General features: G+C 45.4%; 1 pseudogene; it reads right to left on the bottom strand.

The window, feature by feature from the left end:
• Positions 1–5,077: 5,077 nt before the first annotated feature.
• On the bottom strand, positions 5,078–5,942 carry LOC109939817 (probable BOI-related E3 ubiquitin-protein ligase 2; annotated as a pseudogene).
• Positions 5,943–14,830: the final 8,888 nt, after the last annotated feature.

The raw sequence follows: 14,830 nt of genomic DNA, 5'->3' as shown, positions 1-14,830 counted from the left end.
TCTAAGTCTTAGTACATTGGTTTTGTGTACTAATATACTTGTCTAAGTATCAGAAACAGGAAGAAGAGGAAAAGAGGAGAGTTGGCTGTGTACAGCCAAGAGGCTGTTTCGGTCTGGGGCACCGGACTGTCCGGTGGTGCACCGGACAGTGTCCGGTGCGCCAGGTTGCCTCGGGCGAAGTGGCCGCTCTCTGGAATTTGCCGACGGCGTACGGCTAAAATTCACCAGACTGTCCGGTGTGCACCGGACTGTCCGGTGAGCCAACGGTCGGCCGGGCCAACGGTCGGCCGCGCGATCTGCGCAGGACACGTGGCCGAGTCAACGGTCGGAAGGGGGCACCGGACTGTCCGGTGTGCACCGGACATGTCCGGTGCGCCAACGGCTCCTAGATCTGCAACGATCGACTGCGCTGTTTAAGGAAGGAAATCGGGCACCGGACAGTGTCCGGTGTGCACCGGACTGTTCGGTGCGCCCGATGACAGAAGGCAAGATCAGCCTTCCAGAATTGCTCTCAACGGCTCCTAGCTGCCTTGGGGCTATAAAAGGGACCCCTAGGCGCATGGAGGAGTACACCAAGCATTCCTACAACATACCTAAGCACCAAGACATCGATCTCGCGCATTCGTTTCATTGTGATAGCATTTAGAGCTCTTGTGGAGTTGTGAACTCTTTGAGTTGTGTTGCGAGCTCTTGTTGCGACTTGTGTGCGTGTTGTTGCTCTGATCTTTTGAAGTCATGTGTGCGTTGCTCATTCCCCCTTGCTCTGTGTTTCTTTGTGAACTTCAATTGTAAGGGCGAGAGGCTCCAAGTTGTGGAGATTCCTCGCAAACGGGATTGAGAAAAAGCAAGCAAAACACCGTGGTATTCAAGTGGGTCTTTGGACCGCTTGAGAGGGGTTGATTGCAACCCTCGTCCGTTGGGACGCCACAACGTGGAGTAGGCAAGCGTTGGTCTTGGCCGAACCACGGGATAAACCACTGTGTCATCTCTGTGATTGATCTCTTGTGGTATTGTGTTTTGTTGAGACTCCTTTCTAGCCACTTGGCAATCATTGTGCTAACACTTAACAAGTTTTTTTGTGGCTATAAGTTTAAGTTTTTACAGGATCACCTATTCACCCCCCCTCTAGGTGCTCTCACTTTCTTGTTCCTTTCTTTATTTATGAGCAACTTTTCTTTTGATCCTGCAGCTTGATGCTCATTCAAAAATTGGCTTTCTTTTGAGCAACAGGGGTTAGCACATGGTGATATATTATCTAAATGCACACATGTGCAAGAATGAGGTTCACATGAATTTAAGTTCACAATTGCAACCTCATGAGCAACATCAAGCATGATATGTCTATCCAAAAGATTATCATGATAATAAGGCAATATATCATATTTTTCAGTAAGAGCAAGTTTATCATGACTTAGCAATTCTACTTGCGTCTCAAGCATGGCATTTTCCATTTTAAGTTGAGCAACACAAGATAAAGCATCATCATTATTTCTTTGCTCAATTAAAACTGAATCATACCATTGGACCAAATCATCATGAGAGCACCTTAGCTCCTCATGTTCTTTGGTCATCTTTTCCAGGCTGTCGTTGGTTTTGATGAGAGTCTCCTCCAGCCTGAGAAGCATCTCACCTTGTTCCTTGTTCCTTCTCAACAGCTTAACCAAGAGCACTTTGTCTTCTTTGTTGAGATGGGTGTAGAACCGGCGAATCTCCTCTTCTTCCACATCGTCGGTCTCATTTTCCCTGTCATTATTGTTAGTGGAAGCAATACAGGAAAATGTACCTTGTGGTGATGAAGACTCATCCTTGCTATCATCCTCATATTCCTCTTCATCATCGCTTTTGTCTCCACTATCATTGTTAGCAATAAGACATAACTAGTGGAAGACAAACCTGTCGGTAAGGTGCATTCATCGTTTGGTTGCCATCGTTTTTCTTCTCCCTTCGAAAGGTTAGTACCACAAGCAACATAGGGAGTAGAAGTAGTACATTTGGACTTAGAATATTTTATTTTAATTCCAGTCCATAGATCATGAGCATCAACAAATAAATCACTATCACTACTCATGATGGCAAAATAAGCACCTCTAGAAAGAGAGTCAACTAAGATGTTGCAAGCATGGTGATTGAGAGATAGACATCTTAGTTCAGCATTAGAAGGTTTTTTACTAATATCAGAGGGAAAAATACTTCTACTAAAGATCTGTCTCAAATCAGGATCAATATGCATGAAAGCATTATAAATAGAGACAGACCAAGATTTATAATTAGAACCATTGCCTAGAATAAGTTCTAGAGTTACCTCTTGTGACGACATCGTCATCTCCGGACGGCTAAGCCCACACTGGAGAGGCCTAGCTCTGATACCAATTGAAAGTTCCCTATGCCCGGGAACAGGATCTGGATGTCGCCTAGAGGGGGGTGAATAGGCAAATAATAATTATCACAGTAAAAACTAGAAATTCTTACTCTACTCAAAGGCTAGATCGTAGTGGAATGAAAGACCCTTCGAGTAGGTTGCAGCGGAATTGAAGTTCCTGTCTTAAAATACCCTGCACTTCGAAGATAGCTTGTACCACATATAAGTATTGAAGTGCAAGTATAAAAAGCAAATAAGATAGAGAAACAGCACACAGCATAGAGCAGAGCACACAGACACAGGGATTTATCCCGAGGTTCGGTCAAGCCTGAAATGCTTGCCTAGTCCTCATTGGAGTTAGCCACACCTTGGCTTAGAGTCTATTTCAACTCCTTCCTCCATTTGCTTAGATCTATCAGTGCGACAGATAGAGCCTTCCACTATGTTGATATCAGTTACAACGATGTCGTGGCTGCTTACAATCTTCTCGACAGCACTCCGGCAGAGTAACAATGCGCTCAAGATTTTGCTCTAGCTCTCAGCAGCACTTCTCCTCTCTCTAAAGGCTTATAACTTCGCCTCTACACAAACTAGAGAGATACACAAGAGAGGGAGAGAAAGAATTGATCCCAATGATGTATGGACTTGTTGGCTGCTCTTTTTTGTTGGAGGCGCTTAGGAGTCCCTTTTATAGTCCCAAAAGGCCTAGGAGTCGTTGAAGCTTCATTTGGTAGGCAATTCATGCCTTCTGTCGGGTGGCGCACCGGACAGTCCGGTGCACCACCAGACATGAACAGTGCTTGTGCGGTGTCCGATCTCCTTCCTTTTTTGGCGAAGCCGACCGTTGCCCCTTGGACCTCTTGGCGCACCGGACAGTCCGGTGCGCCAACTGACCGTTGGCTTAGGCCACGCGTCACTCGCTAATTGCGCTGCTGACCGTTGGCACGGGCGCTATTGGCTCACCGGATAGCCCGGTGTACACCGAACAGTCCGGTGTATTTTAGCCGCAGCGCCCAATCGATTCCCGAGAGCCGTGAGTTCGCCAGCCGAGCAGCTGGGGCACCAGACACTGTTTGGTGCACACCGGACAGTCCGGTGCATCTGCAGCAAGTACTCTACTGGCTTTTCAGCTAGACTTCCTTTGCTCTTTTGGATTTGACTCAAATTGGTCCCTGGCACTTAGAGAAATATGTTAGCTCCAAAAACAATTCACTAGGGCTAGAGACATACCTTGATTCTTTGACTTGCATGTCTTAACCACTTAGCACATATTGCAATGACATGTGTTGGACATCTAAACTATCAAGTCAACTTGACTTGATCTAGATTGACATATCTGAGCTCCAACATCCTGCAAAGGTCACATAGAATATATCCAAACATAGGAACAACCCAAACTAAAGATCAAGGTGAACTTAGCTCTTTTGGGCTGCTTCCAGTTCTGGCTTTGACACTGCTCCTCCTTCTCATGACCTTGTTCACTTCTTAAGCTTGATCTTGATCCTTATGACTTATACCACATAATTGTAGATGTTATCTCATTGGTTGTAAGTCATGTCCTTATGTAGTGATCCTTGATGTGTCATAACTCTTCTTAACTCGATCAACCTTGACTTTGCAAGTCTTCTTCTTCACCCCTGGCTTTGGGTTCTTGGTCTCCTTGACCTTCTCCCGTGCACTCGGTACCTCAAAGCTCTTCTTGCCTCCATCCTTGGCCTGATCGGTTGTCTCTGAGTTACGCACACCGAGTCTCACCTAAGCAATGTCCATCTTACTTGTGATGTCCATTATCTATAGATAATCCAGTCTTTGGACCATCACACTTGTTCACTTGTGTTGAGCCCTGTTAGCTTTGCATTAAGCATCTGTTCAACACTTAGCACACTTGTTAGTCTTTTAATTGGGTTATCATCCTAACCACCAAAACCCACAAGAGAGCTTTCACCTCCCCTATGCAATATGCATAATGTTAATAATGTAGCATGACCTTTTTGTGCCAACATTTGTAACTGGAACCATCAAATACATTTGTAACTACCAAATGCCTACACAAGTAAAGTTATTGGATTTTGAAGATAGGGTGTGTCGTTGTGCTACCTGCCTACCTTGTATGAACCAAAGTTTACCAAGTCGTCGTGCATTCCATTGTCATCAGTGCAACTAGGGGTGGTAATGGATCACGATCCAAATGCCTCTTCACAAAAGTTAAGGTCCTTAAATAATATTAGTTCAAAAATGAATAAGAATAGAACCCAACTCTAATCCGATTCGATCCTTAAAATTTGCAGTGTAAAGTTTATAGCCCATTACCACCCCTAACTGCAACTAATTAGTGATGGGTTGTTAAAAGCGAAAATGAAGTGTGTTTCCCCTTGCTTGCGTTTTAAGTTCCTTGCAGCATTGTGCAGGAGAGAAAAAATGTTAGGTCAAGTGACCTGACCTGCACATCTGGACGTTACGTATAAATGGACGTACATACGTATAAATAGAAGATGCAGGTGCCAAATGATATCAATGAATATTTGGATTGCCTCAACGAAGCAAATTGCTCGAATCAGTTCCTCATCAAGTTCGATGACTCCACTAATCACATCCAACACCACTGAAACAACTTGAGAAGCCTAGATGGAGTCTCCCATGAAAAGAAGAGAAAAAGGTGGAAAGCACGAGCAAACCAATCCAAACGAATCTATAGGTTGTCGTGCCGACGAGGTGAGGTCAGCAAAAGAGGACGTGGAGTGAGTCGTTCTTGGTGGCTGCGCACACGGGGCATGCCTCGATAGCCGCCTCGCACCCACCGCAAAGGCACAAATGCCGGCACGGCAGCAGCAGCACGCACACATCCGCCGGACCACACGCCCTCGTGCCACAGACCTTGTCGTCGGCACCTCCCTGCTCTGGCTAGAAGTAGCACGACCGTGTGTCCTCGACCTCATCCTGGCCCTCGTCCGCTGCTCCCGCTCTCACGCCCGCGCACAGCGTCGGGAGGAGCTGCTCGATGGTGGTGCGCGGACTCAGAGATGGAGCCAGAAAAAAGTATATGAGTGACTGAACTAAATTGCTGCAATATAAAAGCTCATTCTATATTATATTGTATACATTTTAGATTAGGGGAGGATGTAGTGGGGCTCCATAGAATCCAAAGCATTAGGGGGGGCTCGAGCCCCGCCTGCCCCATCGCTGGATCCGTCCCTGCGCAGACCCGCGGCGATAGCCTCGTGGCCATTGGCGATGCCCTGCCACGTCTGGCCCTCTGCGCCCATCTGATGGACCCTATCGCCGAGCTCCGCATTGCGCTCCAGCGCGCGCTCAAGGTCGGCCTCCGCCGCCCGCAGGCACCACGTGGCGGCGCGCTCCATGGTCGACACCACGGCCAAGATGTGCCGGCGCCGGGCCTCCTCCAGGCCCGCCCGCAGCCTCTCGTTCTGCATGCACGCGGGAGTCAGTCTGATACTTTTAAAAGTTAAAACAGACGCGGGTTTGTCGCTGAGAAGCGAATGCAGCGCACCTCAAAACGAACGAGCAGTGCACCTAGGGCCGGCTCTGAGGGGGTGCTAGGGGTGCCACCGCACCGGCCCCCCATAGCTATTGGGTCCCCATCCCACCAAAAAACAGTGGCCCCCATATCTCTATTCCACAGACCCTGCAGGAACTAGCAAACCAGGAAGTTGGAGCGATCGTGAGCTGTGAGGACTCAACCACTGCCAGCCGCGTTCGCCTGTTTGCTTGGCATCTCTATTGAAGAACTATTTGAGATCAATAATGACTCAAGATAAATTAAATGGTTTGGTAATTCTGTGCATTGAGAAAAAGCTGTTGGATGAGATTGATTTTAATGGTATAATCGATGACTTTGTATCATAAAATGGTAAAAGAAATTTCTAGCATGATATCAGGTGACATGTGACAAGTAAGTGTTATGGCTCTAATTTATATTTGTTATCTTATAAACTTTAAGTCATGACATATAAGTTTTTTTCTATTGAATGTTCAATAATTTGTGTTTATAATTATATATAGTGTATATACACTGTGGATGGGCCTTCATATTGGATTTTGCCCCAGGCCCCCAAAAATTCAGGAACGGCCCTGAGTGCACCCTGCTGCCCTGTGCATTCCCCGCGGGCGCCAACGCCTGCGTCATGGCAGCAGCACGCGCTGCCCCTCCATGATCAGGCCAGCGCCCACCGCGTCGCCGGTCCACGAGGGCTTCTTGGGCAGGGACCAGGTGGCGTCGTAATTGTTCTTGCAGGTGAGCTCGCTGCATGGGTTGCCAGCCACAACCTCAGCCTGGCGCTGCACCGCGGCAGGCTGCAGGTGGCCGCAGCCGCCGCCAGCGTTGTGCTCGACGAGGAAGACTGACGCAGTTATCGTCGTGTTCTCCAGCACCGGCCTGTTAGACACGAGACACACAAATGCACCGGTGGTGAAGATGAACCGACGGACCAGGAAACATATAAATAAATGAGGAAGATGGGGAAGGAGGGGAGCGCAGGACTAGAGATGGCCAAACGGGTCGTCAGGCTCGGCCCGGCCCGGGCCCGGTGAAGTCCAGCCTGTTTTGGTCCGGCTTGTCAGGCACGGTTAGAAAATCGGACCGTGTCGTCTGAGCCCGCAGGCTCGTTTTTCTGTCCGAGCCTGGCCCGCAGCGGGCCTAAACGAGTCGGACCGGCCCATTTAGCATGGAAAAAGCGGGCCAAAAACGGGCGAAGCGGGCTAGTAAGCATGGTTTAGTGCCAAGAAACGGGCTATCACACCCGGTTTTAAGGGACAAAGCCGGGTGCATCTCATACATGCGCCAAAGAAGACAACATATATAATAACAGAGTGTATAGAGATAAATGTCACAATATAATCAGAGTACTTATTACATAGCAGAAGTCTTACAAAATAAATTATAAATATAAAAGGATCTAAAATCCATCCTTGGCGCCAGAAAGTCAACTGGAAGACACCACCTAGATCGAAACGAACTCCTCGATATGTGGCTCCTCTTGAACCACCTGATCTTCTCCTGTGGGGTGTGTGAGACAGTAAGGGTGAGCTCACACATGTTCATCGCTCAACAAGTTGTGGGGAATAATGTGACATGAACTCACCAAAGATGGGAGATCATGTAAAGTGTAAGGCTTACAAAAAGAATGGTTAAAGCTGAGCATTGCTTTTAAAGTTGGTCAAAATTTTATTAGCAGTTACTAAGTGTAAGTAAATACCAAACCATAATAAATAATAGAACAAAATTAATAACGAATCCCATGCAATGCATATGACAAATTGAATTTAAGTTCCATAAATTAATCATGCGAGAGTCCTGAGCTGCTCTTGACCGTGAGCTCGGCTAGTATACCGGTTTTATACTCTGTAGAGGTTGTACCCTTTACCCACAAGTCATGTTTCCCATGTCACCAGGGTTTGCAAGGCCCTTAGACACTACTGAGGTGAATGGCTAGGGATCCACTACGAGGCCTTTACAAAGTTCCACTAGCTTCCGAAAACCCGCTACAGTTTATGGGAAGAGCACTTGCAATAATCCCTCGTCTGACCGCCATCGCAGCAAAGTCAACCCGAGAACCTCCTTGCATGCAACTCCCCTACTGCCCTTGCCCCTTTCGGGTAAGGTAGTCTTCCACTAGCTTTCCTAATTAGTTAGCCAAGGGGTCCCATTCCTCCCTTGTGGTGGCACGTGTTTCTCAAGTTAAGCTCCATGTTCCAATTAAAGATAATAATGATCTTGATATGAACATAAATAAAATAATAGAACAATTGGAACATGGATATAATGAAATATTAACCCAAAACCAAATAATGCAATAACATAACTACCCAAATGATTCAGGGGTAAACAAGGTAAACACGATAAACAAAATAGGGTGACCTATTGGGTCCCATCAAAATTAAACCTATGCATGAATAAGTGATATTAAAGAACATTATTAGGTAAAAAGTGATCAAGGGCACAACTTGCCTGGCACTTGAGATTCCAGTTACCAGGGTGATTCTTCAGATCCTCGCGACCTCACTGCTAATCGTAGCAATACAAACAAACATGACATGTATAAAATTAACATCACACCAAACATAAGAACAAACTGAATAATAGTGATCTACACGTTGCTACGAGATCGGGGATCGAGAATTACTAAGATCGAAGTTACGATTATGGAGGTATAGAAGATCTGTGTGATTAAAATATTAAATTATATTATAAATTAGTTAATATATATCATATGAGAGGTTATTCTCTAAATAATTATCTCAACTTGAATCTAAGTTATAAATTGATCATAGATCATTTTCTATTGCATTGATAAGCAGATTAACAAGACTAACCAACATAAATTAAATAAAGATCCAATTATAAATAATGAGACATGATACAATAAGTGTTGTTATTGCATAGTAAATATTTATACGAGACTAACACAACTTGAACGGATCAAATCGGAGTTAAAACGGAGAAGTTATGAATTTCCTAAGGTTTTATGTATTTGATATGGGTTTAATTAGGAAATAAATTTTAAAGTGGCTTTCATGTAAAATCAGTAGCACTATTTGATAAACAATAATATTATAAAATTATAGAAACTGAAATGGACTCATTTGGACTTAATATGAATTTTATATGAATTAAACCAATTTCAGCATTTATTTCTACATTAAAAATCTATTTCTAAATTTATTTCCTGATTTTTCTAATCTTCTGGACTGGGCGCATGAATTCTGGAAAGTGTAGGGGCCTCTGTGCGAACAAATCCAAGACTCAAATCGTTATAGCTTGGACTACGGGTTGATTCTCATTAAATCCGGGGACTCTTACGCAATTCAGACCCGCGAAGGGGTAAGATCGCATCTGAGCCGCATGATCTAAAGTCTATGGTCTAGATTAGATCGCCTAAAACTGAACCGGTACGGGATCACCACCATCCATTTACGGATCAATAGCCTGGGTTTTATTGAAGCGCGCCTTGATTCCGGCCACTAGATCCCGATCGGAGGGTCCTGATCACACGCGAGGGACTCTACATCTAGGATCTAATCTGCCCGTCCATTGGTCGATCAATGGCTGGTCGTCATTCTCCTACCACAGTTCGAGTTGGGTGACGATGCCCAGATCATCTTCTACCTCTGGCAGCACCCAAGCGGCGGTGAGTGAGCAGGTGCTCCGCCAACCGAGTACCAGTGCATGCTACCCTCCTATGGCAAGCGCTACGCAGAGCGGATAGCGAATCAAAACAAAGGTTCTCCACACTTACCGGAGATCACGTCGTGGAGACCAACAATCCTGGCGGGAGGCGGTTTGGCGGTGATCCGAGAACTTCGACGAATAGTTCGTCAGGAATGGGGCAGTGTTTCCCCATGGTGACACGAGCGACAGCTCTGAAAGGGAAATAGGCTTACACTTTTTTCAAATTGATTTTGGTGGTTGAATTGCCCAACACAAATAATTGGACTAACTAGTTTGCTCTAGATTATAAGTTTTACAGGTGCCAAAGGTTCACAATTGACCAATAAAATGACCAAAAAGGGGTTCAAACAAAGAGAGCCAAAGACAACCGAAGTGTGCCCTGGTCTGGCGCACCGGACAGTGTCCGGTGCACCAGGGAACTCAGCTCCAAACTCGTCACCTTCGAGAAAATTAGAGGGCGCTCCGCTATAATTCACCGGACCGTGTCCGGTGGCGCACCGGACTGTCCGGTGTGCCAGCGGAGCAACGGCTACTTCAGCCCCAACGGTCGACTGCAACCGCATTCAATGCGCTACAGTGCGCGCCAGAGTCAGAGCAGCGTCAGAAGGCGCACCGGACAGTCTACAGTACTTGTCCGGTGCACCACCGGACAGCCAGAAGACCCCACCTGTCAGAGCTCCTACGGTCGAACCCTAACGGCCGGGTGACGTGGCTGGCGCACCGGACAATGTCCGGTGGCGCACCAGACTGTCTGGTGCACCATGCGACAGCAGCCTCCACCAAACGGCTAGTTTGGTGGTTGGGGCTATAAATACCCCAACCACCCCACCATTCATAGCATCCAAGTTTTCCACCTTCCAACACCTTACAAGAGCTATAGCATTCAATTCTAGACACAACCAAAGAGATCAAATCCTCTCCCAAGTCCGGAATCTCTCCAAATCAAATAGTGACTAGAGAGAGCGACATTTGTGTTCATTTGAGCTCTTGCGCTTGGATTGCTTCTTTTCTTTCTCATTCTTTCTTGTGACAAACTCAATTGTAACTAAGGCAAGAGACACCAATTTTGTGGTGGTCCTTGCAGGGACTTAGTGTCCCGTGTGATTGAGAAGAGAAGCTCACTCGGTCTAAGTGACCGTTTGAGAGAGGGAAAGGGTTGAAAGAGACCCGGTCTTTGTGACCACCTCAACGGGGAGTAGGTTTGCAAGAATCGAACCTCAGTAAAACAAATCCTTGTGTCTCACTCTTTATTTGCTTGCGATTTGTTTTTCACCCTCTCTCTCGGACTCGCTTATATTTCTAACGCTAACCCGACTTGTAGTTGTGATTAACTTTGTAAATTTCAGTTTCGCCCTATTCACCCCCCCTCTAGGCGACTTTCAATTGGTATCAGAGCCTGGTGCTTCATTAGAGCCTAACCGCTCGAAGTGATGTCGGGAGATCACGCCAAGAAGGAGATGGTGACCGGCGACAAGCCCGCTACAAGCCACGGGAAGGCTCCATCGGGAGAGTCCCACAACAAAGGGAAAGAGAAGGAATCCTCTTCCCTCAAGTCGCATCAGAGTGGCGATAAGAAAAAGAAGATGAGAAAAGTGGTCTACTACGAGACCGATTCTTCATCGCCATCCACCTCCAGCTCCGACGCGCCGTCCATAACTTCTAAGCGCCATGAGCACAAGAAGTATAGTAAGATTCCCCTACGCTACCCTCGTATTTCAAAGCGTACTCCTTTACTTTCCGTTCCACTAGGCAAACCACCAGTTTTTGACGGTGAAGATTATAATATGTGGAGTGACAAAATGAGGCATCATCTAATCTCACTCCACACTAGCATTTGGAACGTTGTTGAGTTTGGTGTACAGGTACCATCCGTAGGGGATGAGGACTACAATTCGGACGAAGTGGCCCAAATTCATCACTTCAACTCCCAAGCCACTACTATACTCCTCGCCTCTCTAAATCGAGAGGAGTATAATAAGGTGCAAGGGTTGAAGAGCGCAAAGGAAATTTGGGACGTGCTCAAGACCGCGCAAGAAGGAGACGAGATGACCAAGATCACCAAGCGGGAGATGATCGAGGGGGAGCTCGGTCGCTTCATGCTTCACCAAGGAGAGGATCCGCAAGCCATGTACAACCGCTTGAAGACCTTGGTGAATCAAGTGCACAACCTTGGGAGCACCAAATGGGATGACCACGAGATGGTCTAGGTTATTCTAAGATCCCTCGTTTTTCTTAACCCTACGCAAGTTCAATTAATTCGAGGTGATCCTAGATACAAGCTAATGTCTCCTGAAGAAGTGATAGGAAAATTTGTGAGCTTTGAGCTAATGATTAAAGGCTCAAAGAAAATCATCGAGCAAGGCACCTCCTCCACGCCCGAGGCACAACCCGTCGCATTCAAGGCAACAGAGGAGAAGAAGGAAGAGTCTACATCAAGTAGGCTCCCCATCGATGCCTCAAAGCTCGACAATGAGGAGATGGCTTTAATCATCAAAAGCTTTCGACAAATCCTCAAGCAAATGAGGGGGAAGGATTACAAGCCCCGCTCTAAGAAGGTTTGCTACAAGTGTGATAAGCCCGGTCACTTTATAGCAAAATGTCCTATTTCTAGTGACAGTGACAGGGGCGACGACAAGAAGGGGAGAAGAAAGGAAAAGAAGAGGTACCACAAGAAGAAGGGCGATGATGCCCATGTTTGCTGGGAGTGGGACTCCGATGAGAGCTCCACCGACTCCTCCTCCGACGAGGACGCCGCCAACATCGCCGTCAACAAGGGACTCCTCTTCCCCAACGTCGGCCACAAGTGCCTCATGGCAAAGGACGGCAAAAAGAAAAAGGTTAAATCTAGATCCTCCACTAAATATGCCACCTCTAGTGATGAGGCTAATTCTAGTGATAATGAGGATGATTTATTTACTCTTTTTGCCAACCTTAACATGCAACAAAAGGAGAAGTTAAATGAATTGATTAGCACTATTCATGATAAGGATGATCTCTTGGATAGCCAAGAGGACTTCCTAATTAAGGAAAATAAGAAGCATGTTAAGGTTAAGAATGCTTATGCTCTAGAGATGGAAAAATGTGAAAAATTAACTAGTGAGCTAAGCACTTGCCATGATGTTATTGCCAACCTTAGAAATGAAAATGCTAGATTAATTGCTAAGGTTGATTCAAATGTTTGTGATGATTCATATGTCAATCTAAAAAATGATCATGCTATTTCTATTGCTAAGATTGAAAAATTGAATGCCTCTCTTGCTAGCCTTAGGATTGAAAATGAAAAATTGATTGCTAAGGCTAAAGATTTAGATGTTTGCAATGCCTCCATTTCCGATCTTAGAAGTGAAAATGACATTTTACATGCTAAGATTGTTGAACTAAAAACTTGCAAACCCTCTACGTCCACCATTGAGCATGTTTCTATTTGCACTAGATGTAGAGATGTTGACATTGATGCTAAAATGATCATATAGCAAAATTAGATGCTAAAATTGCCGAGCATGAACTAGATAATGAAAAATTTAAATTTGCTCGTAGTATGCTTTATAGTGGGAGACGCCCTGGCATCAAGGATGGCATTGGCTTCCAAAGGGGAGACAATGTCAAACTCAATGCCCCTCCTAAAAAATTATCTAACTTTGTTAAGGGCAAGGCTCCCATGCCTCAGGATAACGAGGGTTACATTTTGTACCCTACCGGTTATCCCGAGCATAAGATTAGGAGAATTCACTCTAGGAAGTCTCACTCTGGCCCTAATCATGCTTTTATGTATAAGGGTGAGACATCTAGTTCTAGGCAATCAACCCATGCTAAATTGCCTAAGAAGAGAACTCCTAGTGAATCAAATGAACCTAGTATTTCATTTAAAACCTTTGATGCATCTTATGTTTTGACTAACAAATCCGGCAAGGTAGTTGCCAAGTATGTTGGGGACAAACACAAGGGATCAAAGACTTGTGTTTGGGTACCCAAAGTTCTTGTATCTAATGTCAAAGGACCCAAAACTGTTTGGTACCTAAAATCAAAAACTAAACTTGTTTTGTAGGTTTATGCATCCGGGGGCTCAAGTTGGATCATCGATAGCGGGGGCACAAACCACATGACTGGGGAGAAAAGAATGTTCTCCTCCTACGAGAAAATCCAAGATCCCCAACGAGCTATCACATTCGGGGATGGAAATCAAGGTTTGGTCAAAGGATTGGGTAAAATTGCTATATCACCTGACCACTCTATTTCCAATGTTTTTCTTGTAGATTCTTTAGATTACAACTTGCTTTCCGTTTCTCAATTATGTAAAATGGGTTACAACTGTCTTTTCACGGATACAGGTGTTACTGTCTTTAGAAGAAGTGATGATTCAGTAGCCTTTGAGGGAGTATTAGAGGGTCAACTATACTTAGTTGATTTCAATAGAGCTGAACTCGATACCTGCTTAATTGCTAAAACTAACATGGGTTGGCTCTAGCATCGCCGACTAGCCCATGTTGGGATGAAGAATCTTCACAAGCTTCTAAAGGGAGAGCACATTTTGGGACTAACAAATGTGCATTTTGAGAAAGACAGGATTTGTAGCGCATGCCAAGTAGGGAAGCAAGTTGGTGTTCATCATCCACATAAGAACATCTTGACGACTGATAGGCCACTCGAGCTCCTCCACATGGACCTATTCGGCCCGATCGCTTACATAAGCATCGGCGGGAGTAAGTACTGTCTAGTTATTGTGGATGACTATTCTCGCTTCACTTGGGTATTCTTTTTACAGGAAAAATCTCAAACCCAAGAGACCTTAAAGGGATTCTTGAGACAGGCTCAAAATGAGTTCGGCTTGAGGATCAAGAAAATTAGAAGCGATAATGGAACGGAGTTCAAGAATTTGCAAATCGAAGGCTTCCTTGAGGAGGAGGGCATCAAGCATGAGTTCTCTTCTCCCTACATGCCACAACAAAATGGTGTAGTGGAGAGGAAGAATAGAACTCTATTGGATATAGCAAGAACCATGCTTGATGAGTACAAGACTTCGGATCGGTTTTAGGCCGAGGCGGTCAACACCGCCTGCTACGCCATCAACCGGTTGTATCTACACCGAATCCTCAAGAAGACATCATATGAACTCCTCACCAGTAAAAAGCCAAATGTTTCATATTTTAGAGTCTTTGGTAGCAAATGCTTCATTCTTGTTAAAAGAGGTAGAAAATCCAAATTTGCTCCTAAGGCTGTAGAAGGCTTTTTACTAGGATATGATTCAAACACAAGGGCATATAGAGTCTTTAACAAGTCCACTGGAC

The sequence above is a fragment of the Zea mays genome, chromosome 5 (assembly GCF_902167145.1).
Source record: "Zea mays cultivar B73 chromosome 5, Zm-B73-REFERENCE-NAM-5.0, whole genome shotgun sequence".
Taxonomy (NCBI): domain Eukaryota; kingdom Viridiplantae; phylum Streptophyta; class Magnoliopsida; order Poales; family Poaceae; genus Zea; species Zea mays.
The sequence above is the reverse complement of the archived record's forward strand: the minus strand, read 5'-3'. Positions and strand labels throughout refer to the sequence as shown.